The following is a 6,000-nucleotide window of genomic DNA, read 5'->3' on the forward strand; positions in this document are numbered from 1 at the left end:
TTGCAAAGCTTCTGTAAGGCAAAGGACACTGTCATTAAGACAAAAAGGCAACCAACAGATTGGGAAAAGATCTTTACCAATCCTAAATCTAATAGAGGACTAATATCCTCTCTCTCTCTCTCTCTCTCTCTCTCTCTCTCTCTCTCTCTCTCTCTCTCTCTCTCTCTCTTTCTCTCTCCACACACACACACACACACACACACACACATACACACAACTCAAGAAGTTAGACTCCAAATAACCCTATTAAAAATGGGGTACAGAGCTAAACAAAGAATTCTCAGCTGAGGAATACCGAATGGCTGTGAAGCACATTTTTAAAAAAAGTTCAACATCCCTAGTCCTCAAGGAAATGAAAATCAAAACAACCCTGAGATTCCACCTCATACCAATCAGAATGTCTAAAATCAAAAACTCAGTTGACAGCAGATACCAGCGAGGATGTGGAGAAAGAGGAACTCTCCTCTATTGCTGTTGGGTTTGCAAACTGGTACAACCAATCTGAAAATCAGTTTGGTGGTTTCTCAGAAAATTTGACATAGTACTACCAGAGGATCCAGCAATACCACTCCTGTTCATATTCCCAGAAGATGCTCCAACGTGTTATAAGAACACATGCTCCACTATGTTCACAGCAGTTTCATTTATAACAGTCAGAACCTGGAAAGAACCCAGATGTTTCTCAACAGAGGAATGGATACAGAAAATGTGGTACATTTACACAATTTTACTACTCAGCTATTAAAAACAATGAATTTATGAAATTCTTAGACAAATGGATGGATCTGGAGGGTAGTATCCTGAGTGAGGTAACCCAGTTACAAAAGAACACACATGATATGCACTCACTGATACGTGGCTATTAGCTCAGAAGCTCAGAATACCCAAGATAAAATTCACAAAACACATGAAACTCAAGAAGAGGGAAGACCAAAATGTGAATACTTTCCTCCTTCTTAGAAGGGGGAACAAAATACCCATGGAAGGAGTTACAGAGACAAAGTGTGAAGCAGAGAGTGAAGGAATGACCATCCAGAGAGTGCCCCACCTGGGGATCCATCCCACAAACAACCACCAAAACCAAACACTGTTGTGGATGCAAACAAGAGCTTGCTAACAGGAGCTTGATATAGCTGTTTCCTGATAGGCTATTCCAGTGCCTGACAAATACAGAAGTGGATGCTCAAAGCCATCCATTGGATGGAGCACAGGGTCCCCAAATGAAGGAGCTAAAAAAAGTACCCAGTCTTCCCTAATTTAAGTACCCAAGGAGCTGAAGGGGTTTGCAGCCCCATAGGAAGAACAACAATATGTACTAACTAGTAACCCCAGAACTCCCTGGGTCTAAATCATCAACCAAAGAAAACTCATGGTGGGACTCATGGCTCTAGCTGCATAATGTATCAGAGTATGCCCTAGTCGGTCATCAATGAGAGGGGAGGTCCTTGGTCATGTGAAGGTTATATGTCCCAGTATAGGGGACTGCCAGGTCCAGGAAGAGGGAGTGTGTGGGTTGGTGAGCAGAGGAGCGGGAAGGGTAGGGGGTTTTCGGAAGGGAAACTAGGAAAGGGGCTAACAATTGAAATGTAAATCAAGAAAATATCTAATAAAATAGATAATGAAAAAATTATGTATTTATTTTTTTTTCCACTCCATATCTTATTCTCCCCCACTCCTTTCACCCTCCAACTGTTCCACGTCCCATTCCTCCTCCCCACCCACTGTCTCCACATGGATGTCCCCACCCAACCCCACCTGACCTCTAAACTCCCTGGGGCCTCCAGTTTCTTGAGGGTTAGGTGCATCATCTCTGAAGGAACACAGATGTGGCAGTCCTCTATTGTATGTGTGTTGGGGTAGGCATATCAGCTGGTGTATGCTGCCTATTTGGTGGTCTAGTGTTTGAGAGATCTCTTTTGTCTAGATTAATTGAGACTGCTGGTCCTAGGATTGCCCTTCTCCCCAGCTTCTTTCAGTCTTCCCTAATTTAACAACAGGGGCCAGCTGCTTCTATCCATTGATTGGGTGCAAATATCTGCATCTGACTCTTTCAGCTGCTTGTTGGGGCTTCTGGAATGTGGTAATGCTAGGTCCCTTTTTGTGAGTGCTCCATAGCCTCAGTAATAGTATCAGGCCTTGGGACCCGCCCTTGAGCTGGATCTCACTTTGGGCCTGTTGCTGGAACTTCCTTTCCACAGGCTCCTCTCCATTTCCATCCCTGTAATCTTTCAGACCCACAATTATAGGTCAGAGTTGTGACTGCGATGCCACGCACCCATCATTTTATGTCCTGTCTTCCTGAAGTAGTTGAGTTCTGTAAGTTTCCTCTCCCCATTGTCAGGCATTTCATCTAAGGTCTCTCCCTTTAAGTCCTGAGTGTCTCTCACCTCCCAGGTGTCTGGTGTATTCTGAAGGGTCCCCCAACTTTCTATCTCCAGAGGTTTCCTGTTTCACTTCTTTCTGCTGGCCCTCGGGGCTTCAGCCCTTTACCCTCACCCAATACAAAATCATGTTCCCCTCTTCTCTGCCATCCTCTCCCATGTCTACTCTCCCTTCCAAGTTCTTCCCTCCTTCCCCACTTGTGATTGCTTTCTACTCTCTCCTAAGTGGGCCTGAGGTGTCCTTACTTGGGCACTTCAGATTGTTGATCTTTTTGGGTTCTGTGGACTGTATATTGGGAATTCTGTACTTTTTTGTCTAACATCCACTTATTAGTGAGTACATAACATGCATGTACTTTTAAGTCCTAGTTAACTCACTCAAGATGATATTTTCTAGTTCCATCATTTGCCTGCAAAACTCAGGGTGTCCTCATTCTTAATAGCTGAGTTTTGCAGGCTCATTGTGTAAATGAACCACAATTTCTGTATCCATTCTTCTGTCTTGGGACATCTGGGTTGTTTCTAGCTTCTGGCTATCATATTTAAGACCACTATGAACATAATTCACCTTTTCATCAAAAATTTTTGATTAAATTGGAGAGATGTGGTTACTATCAAAAGAGCTCCAAGAAAATTGATGGAGATAACCAGATGTGGATGGAAATGGTCATACGAGAACCAGTGAGTTTCCTGTTCTATCACTGACTTGGTCATCTCCTTTATATTAGATGGTTCTTTGTATAGACACGGAGAAGCTCAGTAGATGTACTGAATCTTTAACCCTGCATCAAGACCAGCAATTAAGCCCCATCATCTTCTGGGTTTTATTCATTAGGGAAATTAGAGAGTCCAATGTTCTCACACACCACCTTTATAGCAGAACTCCTTAAGGTAAAGTCACACTCTGGTTATAACTGTATCTTGTGACACAACCTTTAGAACAATGGGTTTTGCTGTTTGAAGAAATGGTTATCTGCTTAATTTCAGAGGTATCTGCAAAAAGGGAAGAAAAGTGAGTGAGCTAACAACACCAGAAGAAAGTAGAAAACAAGCATTTAGGATAATAATACTTTGGAGAAACAAACAAACAAACAAACAAACAAAAGGCTTGATTTAACATTAAACCTTTACTTCATTATTCTCTAAGCTGTGTCAATTGAATGGTGAAAATGATGATTGAGAATTCAGGGCCTGGGACAATTTTATGTTGGTCTATATTATTTCTGTTACCATGCTGATTTAGAGTAAAAAAGGCAAGTTTAACTCTTTTAACCTTATTCTTATATTATTAACTAATAAAATGTTATTTTTGATTTGCTGAAATTTGTAACTTAATCTTAAGGTAGGATACATTTAAATTTTATGGAGAGTTTTAGTTCCTAGATTACCACTACAGTTGAGCCCATTCAGGGCAAATCTTCAGGAGGACAAATACTATGCTTGATTTTCTAGCATTTATTCTTAGCTTCCAAGGATGGGATGATTGGGACATTCTGAGTCTACTGGGTTTTCAATAACACTTTAGTCTGATGCTCTCAGTGATGAATGTGGAAATTTGCCAATGGATAAATCTTCTAGGCATAGGAACAGGAAGGAGAACAAAGTCATCGTGGAGACACAGAAGTGTCACATTTAAGATGACTGGAGCTTTCCAGAGCATCTCCCCCATGCCAGGTGTGCTATGGGGGGGGGGGTGTCTCAAAACTAGATTCTTGTTTTGTCTGTCTAAATTCCTGTTTATGACTTAAATTCTCTAGTAATAAAATACTAAAATAAATGTGTAGGTAAAGATATACAACACCCCTAAGGCACAGACCAAAGAAGCATTCCCATCCATTCATTTATACAGAAATAAAACTCACTGATAAAGAGAATTCATATTCTAAATACATAAGTTCTGTAAATTTTAGCCATCCTTTCACATGAAACAAGAGCAAGTTGTTCAAGACAATGTGAATGCTTTCTCTGAATATAAAAATTTCTTAATCTTTTATGATTTTAAAAATTATATACATGATTTTGATGGTGGCATACAAAAAGATTTGCATATGAATAGATACACAAATGGTATCTGTTAATTTTTAAGTTAATGCTTTAATAAAAGAATATTATATATTAAAACCAGAGAGTTGTGCACAATTGGCAAGCATTTTGCACAATTGGTAAGCATTTTGTCAATTGGTAAGCATTTTGTCAACTGAGAAACAACCTAGACCACACACTTGAATATTAATGCTCTTCTGTAATTCTAATTGTCCATCTACTGGTTAAGAATAATGTGAGAGGAAGGTTTCTGTGATCTCTGGAAGAAGAGAGGAACACTCAAGAAACACTGACAACATGACCACTGCACCTCTTGATGGTACATGACATAGCCAATTTCTAGTAGACAGGGTTAGAATTTCAAATAGAATGCATATAATCATGTCATATTGGCCTAAACTTACTCTTAGTAATGACACAGTTGTATTCTATAGAGACAAACAACAACAGGCCTCTTAGCTAATAAATGAATACAAGTAACTCATTTGTCCAGAAAATAAATTATTAAATCTCAAATACGCACAATCATTTTTATATTCAGAATCTTCAGTTGGAAAAATGACTCCTATAAAACAGTATTTATAACAGTATTTCTCTCACTTATGTTTCCTTACAAGGGTGGAAGGAGAAGTTCTGCAGGACTTTAGTGAGATTGAGTTTCATATTCATGAGGGCAAACCTCATGCCAATGCAGATACTGGGTCCATTTCCAAAGGACAGATATACATAAGGATCAATACTACCATGTTCTCTGTGCTGAACCTGAAGACAACAGTAGATGACAAGTTAGCAAAGGATAAAAGCAGAGCTACATATGCAATGTTGAATTGTGACATCCAAACAGTGAAGCAGGAACTTCTAGTTCTTTGGAAAGTTAGTCAAATGTTGCTTTCCTGGGGCACACAGGCGAAAGGATGTCATGCCAAAGGAAACATTTTTAAGATTGTTTTTCTGAAGCAGACACAGGTGAAAGGATGTTTGGATATAGGAAATATGTGAAAAGACATGGGAAGAAAGAATATAAATATGATACCACAGAGAAAGACAAACTGCTGCCAAAGAAGTTCAAGCTCGCCCCCAAAGAACTATTATTGAACAGGTCCACTTCCCCCATATCCTAATAACTTTTCTCTTCCACTATCCCTGCTGGGTGGTAGGATAGAGGAGAGAGTGAACCCTTATTAAATGTAGGTTGCAAAAAATGTATAGCTACAAACCAGTAACATACAGGAAATGTTCATTTGGAAAGTTTAGGGACAGGGTATATCAGGTAGAAAATGAGGGATGCTAGAAGAAACCGAAGGCCTTGTCAGTGTTGATATATAAAATATATAACTCAGTCCCTTGCCCCAAGATCTGAAAACAAACATCCTAGCCTTTTGTTGGTAATAAATAAGTAAGGCCTGATAACTTATTTCTTTGCAAGCAAAATGGGCCAATACAAGCCAGATTATAGTATATATAGGTAGGTTTATTGCCATGAGGAGGGATAATGAGGGGAGGGTGAAGAGAAAGAGAGTAGGGGAGAAAGAGCACACATGTAGAGAGAGGGAAAGAAGGATGGAGAGAAGGATAA

Source organism: Mus caroli, unplaced genomic scaffold (assembly GCF_978045245.1).
Source record: "Mus caroli unplaced genomic scaffold, Mus_caroli_1 scaffold_4, whole genome shotgun sequence".
Lineage (NCBI taxonomy): Eukaryota > Metazoa > Chordata > Mammalia > Rodentia > Muridae > Mus > Mus caroli.